The following is a 17,110-nucleotide window of genomic DNA, read 5'->3' on the forward strand; positions in this document are numbered from 1 at the left end:
GAACTCGGGCTGGGCCCAGCCCTAGCTTGAGAAGGATGGCTCACAGACTCTTGTGTCCCAGCTGGCCTCGCACCTCTCAGCCTTCTTAGTAAGTAGGTCTACAGTCAGCAGCCACTAGTGTTGGCTCCTGGATTGGTTTCTTTTGACACAGGCTCTAACTAGATAGCCAAGCATCCTGCCTCAGCAGCCTAAGGGCTGGTTCTAAGTAAACCCCTAACAACTTAAAATCCTGTTTCTTTAAAATAACATTTTCCCTGACTAATAAGTTTATATCGGGTCCAGTGTTTGCCCAGCAGGCACAAGGTCCTGGCCACAATCCCCATGGCTAGACAAAATTATGGAAAGGTACACAGTTGCCCTCTAACCATTGCTCAGAAAGTAAACTAGCTTCATTGACCTATTTAATATTCATTTAGTATTCATCCCATTCATGTAGAAATCTTACCACTGTTTTCCATCTGATTTGACTTCTCAAAATGTCTCCAAGCTAGAAATAACATACCTGCTTCTGATGAATAACTACTATTCCTTCTATGGAGGGAGATTTGGGCCACAAAGATTGCCTGCCAAGGTTGATCAAACTGTCCCTATAGAAGGCTCAGTGCTTCCTCATCATTTCCCAAAGTAAATATTGATCTGTAAATACTGGGACCAGTTTGAAAGATGAATACATCAGCATTACATGCAATTTTTTTTCTTCCCTTAAACTTACATTTAAATAAGGGATTCAGAGCTCACTACACTCCTGCCCCAGATCGCTTCTAGACTCTGGTATTGACATTTAATAAAATGATTACAGTCTAGATACCCATATTTCTTTTTCTTCTTAAGAATTATTCAAGTAAAGACAAAGCTGCAATGGAGACTATAGGAAGGTACAGATTCTAGGTACATGAAATGCCTGTCAAGGGAAACTGCCCCAGTGAGAAAAAACAGAGAGTGTACCAAACTCTTCATAAATGCTGCTGTAATGTATTCATCTTGTTTTGCTGAATCTAATACACTGTGAAAAATCAACAGTTTTTACATTATTTACTATATGTATAGGAAAAAACTGTCAATTGAGTCCAAAAGTGGTAAAACAAAGTAAAACCACCAAAATATATCCAAAGTAAAATCTCCCAACACTGTAAAGGTACATTTATTATAGGACACACCCTAATTTCAGAGGAGTTACAATGTGACTGAATCATGAAATGCACCATTTTAACAGACCCTTACTGAGAAAAATCACAAATAACACAATAAGTACATTGAATTAGAGCATATTAATAATCACTAGCAAATTCCTAAAGCTCTTTGTTTCTGTTTCACTACTCAGTTGACATGAAGAAGGCACTGGCAATCACATTAATTCCTAGTGGATATCTCAGAGAAACTATGAAAATGAGAGATTTTCAATTTAGAAATCATTTCTTGAGGCACAGGTGAGGCTTCTGTTAAGTGCCTGTGTGTTGCTGGAAAGCTGAGTCCTGTTTTGAAGCCAGCTCTCTTTGGCACTGCACGGTGTCCTCTTCATAGAGCAGAAATACTCAAAGGACAGATTAGCATCCTCTGCTTCAGCCTACAGAGAAAGAAAAGGATTAAGCAAAGCATGTGAGCTTTCCAAGGATTCACTTTCTTAGAACTGCCCTCCTTACTGTTCAAGCCCAGTATGGAAGCCTGACAATTTGGTCAGCAAACTGTTTCACAGGTTTGTGTTTTTTCTCCTAAATCAGAATACTACCCAACTTCTGAAAACAGAAGTCTCACTCAGCAGAAAGGACAGGATGATCACAAGTTTGAGGCTCAATGTAATACATACTGACTTCCAGACCAACGTGGGAAAGATAACCAAACTCTGTCTCAAATTAAGAAACAACAAGAAACTCAAATGTCTGAAAACCACTCTGAAAGGGGGAAATCATGGAACGTCCACTTAATCAAGCTCTTACCAAATATGAGCCTCAGAAGAAGATCCTACTGCATGTAAACATGGTATATTTATAAAATGCTCTGGATTCAGAGCATTTTGAACCTTTTTACCATGAGCTCTAAATGGAGGGAGAAAATGTTTTTTCTCATGGGGCTTGAACTCAAGGCCTGAATGCTTTCCTTGAGCTCTTTTTCTCAAGGCTATTGCTCTACTACTTTGAGCCACAGCCCTACTTCCAGTTTTCTGCTGGCTAAGTGCAGATAAGTGTCTCAGGGAGCCTGGGCAGCAGGGGGGTGGGGGTGTTGGCAGAGGAGGGGGGCGGTGGCTTACAGCTCTAATCCTAGCTCCTAAGGAGGCTGAGATCTGAGGATCTCAGTTCAACACCAGCCTGGACAGGAAAGTCTGTGAGTCTTATCTTCAATAAAACACCAGAAAACTGGAACTGGTTCTGTGGATCAAGTTACAGTGCTGGCCTTGGACTGAAGAGCTGAGGGACAGTGCCCAGGCACAGAGTTCAAGCCCTTTGAAAAACAACAACAACAACAACAACAAACTGTCTCATGGGGGGCTGGGAAGGTGGCTCAGTGGTAGAGCACATGCCTTGCATTCCAGAGGCCCCGGGTTCTATTCCTCAGCACCACATGAGCTAAAAGAAAAAAGCTGGAAGTGGCACTATGGCTCAAGTGGTAGAGGGCTAGCCTTGAGCTGAAGAGCTGAAGGACAGTGCCCAGGTCCAGAGTTCAGGCCCCATTACCAGACCAAAAAAACAAAAAAAAACAACAAAATGTCTCATGGACTTTCTTTCCCAGGCTGGCTTTAAAGCACAATCCTTAGATCTCAGCCTCCTGAGTAACTAGGATTACAGTCATGAACCACCAGTGCCCAGCTCAACCTAAAAAATCTGATCCCCAAGTGTGCTGAAAAATCTGCTTATGCTCTGCTCTAGCCTAACAATTTAACAATAACAATACAATTATATTAATTTTTTAAAGTCAGGAATTATCTATCTGCTCTGAGTATTAGGTTGTTCCCTTTTATCCTGGAGCTCTGTGGCAGAGGGCCAGCATTAACTGAAATGGATGCATTCATCAATGCACTGAAGAGGAATTGGTTTGCAATCTCACTGTGGATCCATCAACATATGACTAGATGTCTGCATTACATAAGGCCTCATTGTTCCACTCATTTCAACCAGTTCAAAAGCCATTTCTGAGCTGAACACTTAGATTAGGTAGAGGATTTAGGGAGTCCTTGGATTCAAACCAGTACAGAGAAACACAGAGATAAAGAGACAAAGATAAAGAGAGACAGGGAGAGAGACAGAGAGAGACACAGAGAGAGACACAGAGAGAGACAAAGACAGAGACACAGACAGAGAGAGAAATGAAAGCAGGGAGGGAGGTGGAAAGGAAGAAGGGAGGAAGAAAAAGAGGAAGGAATGAAGGAAGGAAGGAAGTCAATGAACCAATTTTATTTTATTTTTCTGAATCATATTTTCATTCTTGTCTTCTTATTCCAGAACACCCACCTTTTCTGTTTCCTTTTCGCAGAGGCAAGGTAGCTACTTTATACATCATAGGAAATAAAACTGCAGTGAAAATTGCAGACCCAAAACAGGCATACAGAAGCACTGGTAGATCTGGATATTGTCCTTGAAGAACTCCGGTTATTGCAGGAATAACCATTGTTCCCAAGACAGCACCAATCAAAATAAATGCAACAGATTTGCCACTGATGGTGGTGTATTGTTGCATCCAAGAAAAAGCACTGGGAAATGGAGTGGCCATGGAGGCCCCATACACCGAGGTTGCTATCCAGAAACAAAGAGGGCTCCTGTGAAAAAGCACCAGAAACAAACAGGAGGCCAGGATGCCAATGTTGCTCAACACAATCATGGTGGCAGGGCTTAAACACCCAGCAAAGAGGATTGCCAGACCCCTGCAGGCTGCCAAGGTCCCCCAGAAGATGGAGTTCAAGCCAGCTGCCTCTCTCTCATCCATGCCAAGATGGGTGGTGGCAAAGGAGAAAAGGTAAGAAGTGTATGTCATCTGAGCCGCAGCTTAGAAGAAGGACAACAGAAAAAGCAGACAGAGAAGGGCCTTGTGGTATTGAGCTCTTCGAGATTGCTGAGCAGATGCTGTTGATTTTCCCTGCCTTGACCTTTTCATGCAGAACAGAGCAAAGAAAAGGAGAGAAACTACGAGAATGTAGGTGCCTATGGAAGCATAAGCCCACAGTAAGTTCATGTCATGGGGAGCTGCGAGTAGAGAGTCTGAGGCGGCTTCAGAAGAGGCATTGAGGGCTGCAGGGAGAAAGTCAGGCTCTGTGTGGTTGTCAGCAGACACTGTGGGGCCCAGGGCCAGTTTAGCCAGCAGGGGAGCCAGGAAGGCGCCCAGGGCCAAACTGAAGTGTAAGGCCTGCATGTGGCTGGGGCTCTTGTCCCCCCAAAGAGCCAAGATGAGCACTTTCCCACCTAGCAAAGAGACACAGAGAAAGTTTTAAGTTATACACAGAACTTAGTAACACTGGCCCTGAGTCACTTCTGTGTCTCAGCAGCCCTAAGCCACCACCACCACCCCCAGACAACAATGTTCTTACAGCCAGGCTCAGTACTAAAGCTTGTTTTAAAACAGTTCCCATACTGAACAGGTGCTGGTGGCTCACAACGCTAATCCTAGTTACTGAGGAGGCTGAGATCTGAAGGTTATGGATTTGAACACAGCCCCAGCAGCAAAGTCAGTGAGAGTCCAATTAACCACTAGAAAACAGGAAATGAAGCTGTGGATCAAAATGACAGAATACTAGCCTTTAGCAAAGAAGCTCAGGGACAGTGCCCAGGCCTTGAGTGCAAACACACAAGAACAAAAATGAAATAAACAAAAGTACTGCCAATTCCACATTGGAGACTAATATTATTATATCTACTTGTATATTTTAAAGACTTATACATATTTGCCAGGCAAATTAAATAGTGAGCAAATCATCAAAGGGTGTCATATGGGTAGGCCATTGAAGAGTTCATATTTTATGTAAAAGGCAGATTCAAAGTATCCAGGCAGGACTTGATTACAGGATTCTGTTGAGCTCATAACAGACAAGAATATCAAGTTTTCTGTTTTGTACTTAGATTTCAGATATGCACATATTTCCTCCTGGAATTTTATAGTCAAACAAAATTTGAAAGATAAAATATGTGCATAGTCTGACAATGAGCATGCAAGGAGGCTAGAATTAAAGGATAAAGAGCTATCACATGTGTCATTTAGTCACGTTTTGAAGATGGGTGGAGAATAGGAACTTTACGGGGTAAAAAAAAAAGAGTAGAAAAGAAATAGGAAAGTTGTGCCAGGATTCTCTAAGCTTAAAACCAGGTGGCTGTCTCTATGCTTGTATAGCCAAATAGTGGTTCCACATTTATTTCAGCTATCAAACCATCATTGTCTCTCTCCCTCTCTCCCTTTTTTTTCTTTTTTTTTTTTTGGTCAGTGGTAGGGCTTGACCACTGGGCCTGTGGGCTGTCCCTGAGCAATTCAGCTCAAGGTTAGTGCTGTACCAATTGAGCCACAGCACCACTTCCAGTTTTCTGGTGGTTAGTGAGAGATAAGAGTCTCATGGACTTTCCTACCTGGGCTGGCTTTGAACCATGATCCTCAGATCTCAGCCTCCTGACTAGCTAAGATTATAGGCGTGAGCCCTGGGTGTCCATTTCCATCATTGTCTCTTACACCACAATGATAAAGAATGATCTCAAAATCATAGATTCATCACCTTTGTTTTAATTACCCATAGGCAGAGTGATTGAATTTTTATTTTACTTTATTTTATTTTTTTGTACTATTTTTATTTTGTACTACTGCTGGTTCTTGAAATCAGAGTGTGCACACTGTTGTTTAACATTTCTGCTCAAGGTTGTCACTCTACCATCTGAGCCACACTTCCAACTTCCAGCTTTTTGCTGGCTAATTGGAGAAAAGAATCTCACAGACTTTACTGTGCTGACTTTGAACTATGTTCCTCAGATCTTAGCCTCCCGAGAAGTTAGGATTATGGGCATGAGCCATCAGCAACTTAGAATATTTTAAATGAACAATCTTTCCGAACTTCACAGTTAGATGTTCAAAATTCCACTAACCTGTATCGAGAACACCAAATGAGGCACTAATGGCAGACATCATAACAATCAGCAACACTGCAGTCTTGCAAAATGGAATAAGATAAGTACTCACAGTGACGACCCACATGGACAGCCCTGCAAAGGAGAGTCAAACGTCAGCTATAAAGGCAGCATTTGGGCTAGGAATGTGGCTTAGTGGTAGAGTGCTTGCAGAGCATGCGTGAAGCCCTGGATTTGATTTCTCAGTACCACATAAACAGAAAAAACTCAAAGTTGCACCGTGGCTCAAGGGGTAGAGTGCTAGCCTTGAGTACAAGAAGCTTAGGGATAATGCCCAGGAACTGAGTTGAGGCCCAGGAATGGCAAAATAAATTAATAACTAATAATGGTGCTAATTAATTAATTAAACCAGCATTCCTCCAGGGTCATGAGGCAAGCCAATATCATTAAAGCTTCCAGAAGATTCAAGAAGGCAGGTTTGCTTTTAGGGTGATGACAGCTTAGAATTAAAGCTGTTATTTTTTCTCTGCTTGATGTATATCTGGACTATTATGTATTCAATGTGTCATGAGCAAAGGAGTTAAGGCGTAAGGATTAATGGATGAAGAAAGTCACACCTGTAAATAATAAAATAATTTTTTTTAAAAAGCTTCCAAAATACAAAGTAAGTTCAAGTTAAAAAGTTTCTCTAACTGGTCATATCATTAAAATATTTTAAGATCTTTGTGTATTATTAAATCTATATATGATACCACTAAGCAAATCTTTATCACAGAAGAGACAAAATTTATTTACTTAAATAGTTTACATTTAAGAACCCAAAAGAGCCAGTCATTAGTGGCTCAGGCCTGTAATCCTAGCTACTCTGGAGGCTAAAATGTGAGGATCACAGGTTATGAGTTCAAGCCCAATAACTGGAAAAACAGAGAACCAAAAGGGACTTTTAAATATGGTACAACTAATATAATAGTGTTTAGTAAATCAGAATAAATTGTTTTGGCAAATAGTGTGAAGCAATTCAAGGCAAATTTACTATTAGGCTGGACATGGGATTCAGTGATAGACCTCTTAGGTACCATGTGTGGGGCTCTGAGTGGGATTATCAAGATGACAAAAACATTACACACACACACGCACACACGTGTGCATATCTTTGAAAGCTACTTTAGAAATAAGAAGGATACTTTATTTAATTATCAGTAAATGTAGATTATTCTCCTTGCTTCCAAAGGTGCTTTGTCAGTTGGATCTAGATTTTTTTGAAACCCATGGTCCTGTTCAAACCACAGCATGCTAAAAAGCGATGCCAGGGGTTGGGAAGGTGGCTCAGGGGTACAGTGCTTGCCTTGTATGCATGAGGCCCTGGGTTTGATTCCTCAGCACCACATAAGCAGAAAAGGCCAGAAGTGGAGCTATGGTTCAAGTGGTAGAACACTAGGCTTGAGCAGAAGAAAGAGCTGAGGGACAGCACCCAGGTCCAGAGTTCAGGCCCTATGACTGACAAAAATAAATAAGAAAACAAAATAAAAAGGGATGCTGGTCACCACCAGGCTGCAGCATAGCGCTCTGGGCTCATCACTAACATGGAGATAAATGTGAAGCCTGTGTCAGTTTGTCACCATCTCCTGCCCCACACTGTCAACCCAGAGTCCAGAGAGCCTGGCCACATCCCACAGCTCATCTGGCTTCAGATAGCCCTAGAGACCTGCCCTACACCTGATGTGCAGAGGTTTGGGACAAGTGTGTGACATGGTGCCTCAGTTCCCCTGGAGGTCGGGAGGCTCAGGACTGCCATCAGCACACCTGAGGGTTAATCAAGGCTCCGGGTGGCCCAGGACAGATGCCCTGTGGCTGCCAAGGTGAGAGCCATGGAGAAAGACCTGGCTTCTGTGGAGGACCCTGAAACACCATTCATTTCAGTTGTCAACAAGTTTTCTTATTGTAAATATGAAGTTGTAAATTCACTGACAGGTACAAAGAAGCAAAGATCACTGTTTCCTTACCCAGAAGTAAAAACTGATTCATACAGTCCAAAAGAACTCCTCCGATTAAAGAGCCACACATATATCCTAAAGCACGACCCACAAATATTACAGAAAGACTGCTGATATTGCGGTTCACGTTAGTGGCCAGATCTTGAAACGTGGGTCCCAGTATAGAAGTACTTATTCCCTGAAATATTAAAAAAAAAAGCCAAAAATGTTTGCTTATCAAAACAATATGCATCTAGCTCACATCCATTACGGAAAAATGGGGAGATGATACAAAGCAAAGTAGAGAATGAAGTCAAGACCCTGTGACACTAAAGTTTCTCCATCTCATAATCAGTCACTCTTTTGTACTTATATTTCCTTGTTCTTATACTTGCTGGAATTGTTTGCCTCTTGACTTCAGCTGTGTTCTTTGTCACCAGCCAGCTGTGTCAGTGGTAGGAGTCCTTACTTAAGACTTAAAGAACATCCCCTTGGGGCTTGTTGATAACAAGTTCCCAAGTGGGAACTTTCCACTGACAGAATGCTGTCTAGCTTCTTTAAATCAGCCAATCACAAACAGAATGTGAGCTGGACTCCTATTGGTAGGAGGGAGGGCACCACTCTTTGTATTAGCATAAAAACCAAGGGGGCTGGGTCTACCTGCCTAATTCTGGGTAGAGTGCCTATGCAACCTTCTGTGCAGAAGTGAATTGACTGGACTAAATCTCCTTGTCTCTTGAGTGTCCCATTGGGACACAGGAGGATTCCATACTTCTAAGAGCCCACAGGAAGAAAAACACATACAGTGACACTCCTGTCATCACCAGAGCTGTAGACTCCAACTGCTTTTCTTCTCATCAAAATTTTTAATTTCATCAGGTTGTGGTGGTACATGCCTGAATTCCATTGCTTAGGCAGCAGGATGATCACAAGTTCAAGGCCTCCCTGGACTAAAATAGCAAAACACAGACTCCAAAACACAAAACAAAACAAACCTCGGCGGGTTTCAAAACTGTTTTATTTCTTGTAGCATTTTGTTGTAGTTAGTTCACTATTTGAATAATACCTTGAAAGACTACTTTGAAAAAAGGAATTTTTATACAACAATTTCAAGACTGGAAGGAGGAGGAGGAATCAGAGGAAGAGGAGAAAGAAGAGGAAGAAAAGCAAGAAGAGGAAGAAAAAGAAGAAAAGAGTGTATTGAAAGTTAGTATGTAGCTGGCTGGGAATGTCAGTCAGTGATATAGCATCTGCCCATCTTGCCTGAGTTCCTGTATTCAATCTCAAGCATGGCAAAAATAAAAATAAATGAATTTATGTGTTTATTTATCACATGTGTATTGCATAATGTTCCATTAACTTTATGACAATAAAGCTATTCTTGAGTTCATTTTTAAATTCTAAGCATACAACACGCACTACTTTCCTTTCTTCCTCCTTTCTTTCTTCCTCCTTGCTCTTCCCCTTCTCTTCTTTTCATCTGTTTCAACTCAGGGCCTGGGCCCCATCGTCCCTGAGCTTTTTCTCTCTAGGTTAGATCTCTAAAATGAGCCACAGCTCAACTTGCAACTTTTTAGTTGTTCATTGAAGATAAGATTCTCACAGACTTTCCTGCAAGGGCTGGCTTCTTCCATCCTCAGATACCAGATTCTGAATAGCAGGATTATAAGTGTGAGCCACCCACCCTGGCTAATTATTCCTTGGAAGACTGACATTGGCTATGAGGACTGAAGTTACCCTCCAGAGACTCCCAGGAGAACCAGCGATGGACTATTTAGAATGGACCAACCAGGGCCTCTTGTGCCTGCCAGTCTCTCAGGGCACCTGGGGGTCATGAGGGATCATTCTCTTCCATTTGAGGGTCACAGATTTGGGTTTTGAGCTCTCTGGGGCTGAACTAAATCCAGGATCACACTGAATTTGATGATCAACGGGCTCTTATCCAGTCAGAGACCCCCTATTGAAAATAGATTCCTCCAAATCTAAGGAGCCCACTTGCTGAGGCTCCTGCTAACTTGAGTCACAAAAATTATGGACCCAGAATAGGTGTGTGTCTAGAAACACAGGGTAACCTTATTATGCACACACAGACCTGAAAACCTTAGAGAAGGAGAGAGATCACCAACCTTTGTGGGAGAAGATGTGGGTCCCAGGGGAGCTGAGGGGTCTTTAGATGGATCAGGTCCTTACATGGAGGGCCTGTGAAGAGCACTGAGAGGGAATTGAGAGAGATAACCCTAAGTCTCAGCCAGCCAGGCCAAAGGGCAAGGCAAGACTGAGGAGCTGGGGCTCAGCTAGGGGAAGAGATAGATCCTGATGGCTTCCCACAGGCCAGCAGGCCTCCTGTTCCCCTGATTACAAATGACTCAAAAAAGGAAAATAGAAATGCTTATATAAGTCAGGAATTTTCACTCTCAAAAAGAAAATTTAAAGGGCTGGGATTTAGTTCAGTAGCAAAGCACTTCTCTATCAAGTGCAACATCCTGGGTAAGATTCCCAGTACCAATAAAAAAAAAAAGTCCAAAAACAAAATACGAAGAAGTTGAAGACGAAGAAGACAAAGAAGAAGACGAGGAAGAAGACGAAGAAGACAAAGACGAAGAAGAAGACGAAGACGAAGACGAAGACGAAGACGAAGACGAAGACGAAGACGAAGAAGACGAAGAAGACGAAGAAGACGATGAAGACGAAGAAGACGAAGAAGAAGAAGAAGAAGAAGAAGAAGAAGAAGAAGAAGAAGAAGAAGAAGAAGAAGAAGAAGAAGAAGAAGAAGAAGAAGAAAGAAAGAAAGAAAGAAAGAAAGAAAGAAAGAAGGAAGAGAAGCAGAAGACCCACCACAACCACCAGCACCACCACCTATATTCATTTCAAATTTATTTGCCTTTGGTAGTCTTTTGTTAATTTAAAAATATTAGCTTACTATTAAAATGCATGTCTTTAGAGTTGTCTCCACTAGATGTAATACAACCAGAAATGTTCCTGATAATCAGTACGCTTTGTGTTAACTCCATTGTACCAAATGTGTCAGCAAGAATAATTGATGATGACTAGCTGTTCAAGATCTCCTCTTTATAAATGATCCAACACAAATATTAGAGATCAAGTGAATTAAGTAGATGTACAAAGATGTTATTCCTATAGTAGAATATTTTATTATTCTTATCAGGAATTAATAGTTGGGACTGAGGGAAATCTGTGCAACTCATCTTTTTGTTTTTCTTTTTTTTTTCTTTTTTTCTTTTTTTTTTTTTTTGTTTCTCATCCTAGGTCTTGAACTCTGGCCTGGCACTGTCCCTGAGTTTTTGTGCTTAAAACTAACACTCTACCTCTTTGAGCCACAGTGCCACTTCCAGCTTTTGGAAGGTAAGTGGAGATAAGCATCTCATGGATGCCCATGCCTAAGCTGGCTTTGAACAGTGATCCTCAGATCTCAGCCCCCTGAGTAGCTAGCATGTGCACTCTCTCTGCAGGAGATAAAGGTAAGTTTCAGGGAGGAACATTGTTCATAGGGTTCTTAGTCACTGGCTCTTGGCAGCAGCGCAGTGCCACACTCATATGGAATTCAAAGCTAACCTCTAAGTTGGGGAACACTTTGGATCTGGTGGTTAAGCAGACCTCCCTGGGGCTCAGAGGGTAGGAGCCATGCTCTCAAAGGCAAGAGAAAATAAGGATGTTTCACAATACCGTGGAGGAACAGCACTCAGCTGTACAGCTCCTCCTTGCCTGTGTTGGGCTCATGTGAGGGGCTGAAGAATACTGAGTGCTTAACCTTCCAATGTGGTCGAAGAGGTCAAAGGAGGAGTTGAACAGGTGGCCGACAGGCTGGGGTGTAGTTCAATGGACAGAGCACATACTTAGTGTATACAGTAGGCCCTGGGTTCCAACCCAAGCACACACAGAGGAAAAGATGGCTGATGACTCTTATTTATTCCTTTCTTTCTTTTTTTTTTTTTTTTGTGTGTTGGTCTGGAGGCTTGAACTTGGGCCTGGGCGCAATCCCTGCACTCTTCAGCTCAAGGCCAGTGCTGGATCACATGAGCCGCAGTGCCACTTCCATGACTCTTGTTTCTTAAGACACTACCACCCCATCCACTGCAGAGACTCCTCAGAGGAAAAGAACACACCCATGCCTGTGAGCTGCTGACTGGTGGTTAGCAGGCATCTTGAATGGTTGACAGCAAGGTTTTTTACTCTTCATCTAGATTTCCAATCTTCCTTTAATGAGTCTCCAGGTCCCTGTGACTTGTGTTACTGGGCTAATTACAAAAATGGTTGACTTCTTCTCCTTGTTGGTGCTGGAACTGGGGACTTGAATGCAGAGCATAGGGGCTGATCCTTAACTTTTCTGCTCAAGGATGAAGATCTACTACTTAGGCCACACCTCTTGGAGATAAGAATCTCTCAGATTTGTCTGCTCCAGCTGGCTTTGAACCACAGTCTTCAGATCCCTACCTCTGAATAGGCAGGAGTACAGGCATGAGCCATCAAGGTCTGGCTTCGATTACATTTTTTTTAATGTCAGGCAGTTTCAAATACAACTATGAGCTTTAATCATAGCATCCTCTGAACAAAGATAACGACCACTAGTGCTTGAATACTGTTCTACTTTCCTTATTAAGGGGATATTAGATCATTTCATTTTAATCAGTTTGTTCATAGAGATACTTGTTATAAAGAGTATTTTGGCTTCTGGATAAATCTTCCTGACAGTCATAATAATAGTCTCCCTGATATATTCCCTCATGAGTCATGAATGTCCTAAGCAGCCATTCCTGTTCATCAAATGATCAACAGAAACATGAAGCAAGCATAAGGAATCATAAAGCAACTCTGTCATTGTAAATTGTGAATTCCAAGCCCTAGCCAGTGGTGACTCATACCTGTAATCAGAGATATTCAGAGATGCTGAGACCCAGAGGCTCAAGGTTTGAAGCCAGCCTGGGCAGAGACATCCAGGATCCTTATCTCTAATTAATCAGCAAATTGCTGCATTGGACATGTGGCTCAGGTGGTAGAGCACATGAGCAAAAACGCCAGGGAAGAGTGTAATGCCCTGAGTTCAAGCCCCAGCCCCAGCATAAACAACAACAACAAAAACAATAAATAGCAAATTCCATAATTAAGCCAAGCTGGCCATTGTCCTGTGGTGATAGAAATTGCTTCCAGGGCTCAAGGTTTCAGTCACTTGTACTTTCTATCAACATTCTTGTCAATTCCCATTAACATGAACAGCTAACAAAGAAGAGAATTGTTAAATCGGATCCAAAGCTGCCCGTGTATAGAGGGATCTGTAACCACCTTAAAATATGAGCAAACTTGAACCAGAGAGACTGTTAGTTGATCAAGTAGCTGTACAGTTCAGAGTGCAGCCCATCCCAGCCTGCAAGGTGCCAGAAATATGCAAAAAAGGCAAATTCACTAAAAACAGGCAAAGTCATTCATTCCCATGTCCCTTTCTTGCTCTGCCAATAGACATCACCTGCACAGGCTCCCTGACAGAGCTTGGCAAACAGTTGCTGTTCAGGTGTTTCCCAACACATAAATCCTCAAACATTTCTTTGTGCAAAGAACCTGATTTTAAAAATGACTTGCTTAAGGCTGGGAAGGTGGCTCAGTGGTAGAGCCTTGCAGGCATGAGGCCCTGGGTTCAACTCCTCGGCACCACATAAGCCAAAAGAAAAAAACCCTGAAGTGATGCTGTGGCTCAAATGGTAGAGCACTAGCCTTGAGCTGAGGAGCTGAGGGACAGCGCCCAGACCCAGAGTTCAGGCCCCACGACCAACCCCCCCCGCAAAAAATGACTTGCTTAATTTTATAATGGAGGTTAGCAAGAACTAAGGGTTACACTTGCCTTTCAGGGCTAATTCCTTGAACCCTTTAAGAAAAATGGTTTCACATTGTCTACTTTTCGAGAATAGTTGGCTCTAATTGCACTGGTGCTCCAAAGGCAAGCAACCCTCCCCCACCACCCACCTCCCACCTAGCTCAACAGGAGCAGGCACAACTAAGGACCAGGACCAGCACACAGGTGCACAGCAAGCACTTAGTACACTACAAAGTTAGGGCCTTGGCTGTATTCAAATTACTCCATGTCTTCTTAAGATTTACAAGTGTGGGGCACAGTGAGTGGGAACTCACCAATCACCTGCAGTGACTTCTTCCTTAGACCTTCTCCCTCCCTGCAATGACAAAGCTTTACAACAATCCTGCCTCTGAGTCTCTGAATGCTTAAGTGACCAGGAGTGACTTGCCGGGGTTCATCTTCCCACACCCCCAGATCGCAATTGTCAAATGCAGAAATGGAAGCTACCCAAGGCATTGGCAAAAGGAGTACATAGCCTTAACTATACTCCACTATTTTATATTTCTTATAAGAAGAACGGAAGGATTGATTAGAATTAGGGCAGAGTAGAAGACAGGTGCCTAACTTTACCACTGAGCCAGACACAGAATCTGGAAAACTCATTTTCCTCTTGATTTCCATTCTGTCTGAAAAGTTAAGCAGCCAGACCTTACAAAAAGAGGAAACCCCAGAAAAGTACTTTTCTCTGTAACCATTTGGTCAGGGGCTAGAGAACCAAGATACCTCTCTTGTGTCTGGGCCAGGACCTAAAGGAATCTTAGAAAAGTTTGAGACATTTGAAACACATAGTAGGCCACTCAATTTCATACTCCACCCTCCAGGATTGGCATTGTACCCCAGGGCTGGACGAGGACACTGAGGCCAAGCAGATGAGTGGTTACTCAGTGCTCAAGTAGGGAGAAGCAGGACTCCAGGGGGAGAGCACAGCCCTGCAGGACCCCTGCTAGAACCCAGCCTGGGGGCAGCCCAGCTCTCACCATCCCCAGGAAGGCCAGACACAGGATCACGGTGGTGAACCAGCGCAGCATGCTCCCGGCACGGCCACTCGGCCTCCGGGACACCGCCACTGCCTCGGGCTCTTTCTGGGCAGGGGCCTGAGCCTGGAGGAGCCGCTGCCCGGCAGCCCCCGGCCCACCGAGGTCGGCTTCCAGCTCCAGCCTGGCGGCCTTTTGCTGCCTGGGGATCCCGGGCTCTGAGCACTGGTCCCTCCAGCCGCAGAGGCCTCTGGGTGCCACCTCCCCCCAGGGACGGTCCAAGGACAGGGCCCGGGAATTGAGACTTTGCACTGAGCGCGTCTTGCAGGCTGGAGACACGCGCTGCTCCACTTGGCACAGCTCCTGAAGATGGTGGTTGGCCTTTCCTCATCCAGGACCTGTCTCCAAGGGTGAGGAAACTCGGTTGCCTGCAGCATCTCTCCTAGGGGAGTCCACAGAGACCCGCGGGCGGTCGCCGCCACGTGGTGGTAGCTGTAATTGCAACCTCAGAGCAGCTGCATCCTCTGGGCTGACACCCTCTGCCCCATGGTTCTGGGGTCTCTAGGCCCACCAGAAGAAGACCCCTCCAGAGCTCCGCCTGCGCCTCTCAGCGCCACCAGAGGCCTCGTGGGCGCAGCTCCCTCTGCGGACTCTCCACTGTGCTGGGTTGGACCAAGGGTCTCTGCATGCAGCCCATGCTCACTGCAGCCAATTCCAAGATTGGACAGGCAGCACTGAAACAGCTGGGGCCAAGGCACAAGCAGGAGTTCGTGTGCATTTGTGGCGTAGTTCAGCATGTCCTCCTCTCCCTGTGGCTAGATGGACACGAATAAAATTCCATATGAAATGAAAAGCACCCAAATATCAGCCAAAGATGTCTCAAGAGACGGAAAAGTACCACACCAAATTCCGGCCAGTTCTCCAAGGAGTTCCAAACGCTAGTGCGGTAGTGCAAGTTGCATGCTGTAGCAGAAAATGATGAGAAGGGTTACTTTTCCAATGTTCTACCACTAAGCTATACACGTGTAGACCAAGACCCTTAATCCTCAAGAGCAGGAGATATTGACTTGAGTAAAATTCATTTAAACTACTGGTTGTAAAAACAACACATAGTGTGCTTGCCCTCACAGTGAAGCCGTTCTTGCAGTTGGTGATCCTAAAGCAAGTGAGTGTGAAAATGCCATTCACCAAAATGGACAGGTGTGCAGCAATGAATGCACTGAGAGAAGACGAGGTGTGATAGGTTGGGAAAGACCTAGGCTGTGTGGTGAGCCAGCCACTTCCAACCTCATCATGACAAGATCACTTCCAGCACTGCAAAGATCCATCCATATAGTCATTAAAGCGACCAAAGTCAGAGAACACTATTAAAGGGACAGCTTTATTAGTCCACAGATAATCAGCTAATAGAAATGGAAATTTTAGAAATGGAGGGCCCACAATGGGGTACAAGAGAAATCATCAACATGGCTACAAAAATAAGGGATATGACTCAACAAGACAGATATGGGGGAGAGGAGGTTCAGCACACACATGAGCCCTTCACAGAAGGGTGGGCAACTCAGCAAGATGCTTGAGAGATAGAAGGACCAATCAGGAGCCTCTGTGCAGCATAAGTCCACCCCTGGACCATTAAGACAGGAGCCCTCCCTCAGATCTTAGGAGGTAAAGACTCTACATATAATAGCATCCAGAGAGACTGGGCATTCTGAGTTCTAGGATCCTTCCTTTTACAAGGAGTTCATTTTGCCATTTCATTTACTTCTCCTTTGAGGTTGTTATTATTGTTGTTTTCTTTCAAAAACACCTGCTCCTCCTTCTTTAAACACTTTCTTGCCCTTTAATTCTTTAATTGGAAGAGAAAACAAACTAGAACCCTAGACAGCATCAAACCTTTGGCACTATTTGTTCCCCCCAGAGTCCTGTGTTTGGGTTTCCTGCTGTCTATCTGCCAAGACAGTCAGAGGCTGCCGCAGCCATGGTCCAAATGTTCCAGGTGTGGCTCCATGACAGTACGGCTCAGCAGACACAGCACGTTCCTCGGGATGCTGATTCTGCAGACATTCACAGTGAAAGAGTTGTGGGGCGTTCAGAGGCTTCCACCCAGTTTTCACATAAAAGCCTGGAAGGTCCAATGGCATGCAGCAGGCTGAAAGTGTCTGCAAGCAGCCCCTTATAAGATAAGGCTTGGAGGCAGAGCCACAAAGGAGACCACAGCAAGATGCCAGAAACTTGACCTGTCTGCTTAGAGATTCTGCAGACAATAGACAG

At 43.9% G+C, this 17,110-nt stretch overlaps 1 long non-coding RNA gene and 1 pseudogene across 2 annotated transcripts; one reads left to right on the forward strand and one right to left on the reverse strand.

Moving 5' to 3' along the window:
- Positions 1-2: 2 nt before the first annotated feature.
- LOC138819477 (uncharacterized) lies at positions 3-9,332 on the forward strand. 2 transcript variants are annotated; one of them, XR_011369454.1, is made up of 3 exons: positions 3-88; positions 3,466-3,945; positions 8,882-9,332. It is a non-coding gene; the product is annotated as an uncharacterized lncRNA (long non-coding RNA). The 2 variants fall into 2 exon arrangements; XR_011369453.1 differs by having other exon boundaries at positions 14-88; positions 3,435-3,945.
- On the reverse strand, positions 1,126-15,094 carry LOC138819475 (sodium-dependent glucose transporter 1-like; annotated as a pseudogene).
- Between the last annotated feature and the right edge of the window lie 2,016 nt (positions 15,095-17,110).

Source organism: Dipodomys merriami, unplaced genomic scaffold (assembly GCF_024711535.1).
Source record: "Dipodomys merriami isolate MVZ:Mamm:240054 unplaced genomic scaffold, mDipMer1.0.p SCAF_8, whole genome shotgun sequence".
NCBI classification, from domain to species: Eukaryota; Metazoa; Chordata; class Mammalia; order Rodentia; family Heteromyidae; genus Dipodomys; species Dipodomys merriami.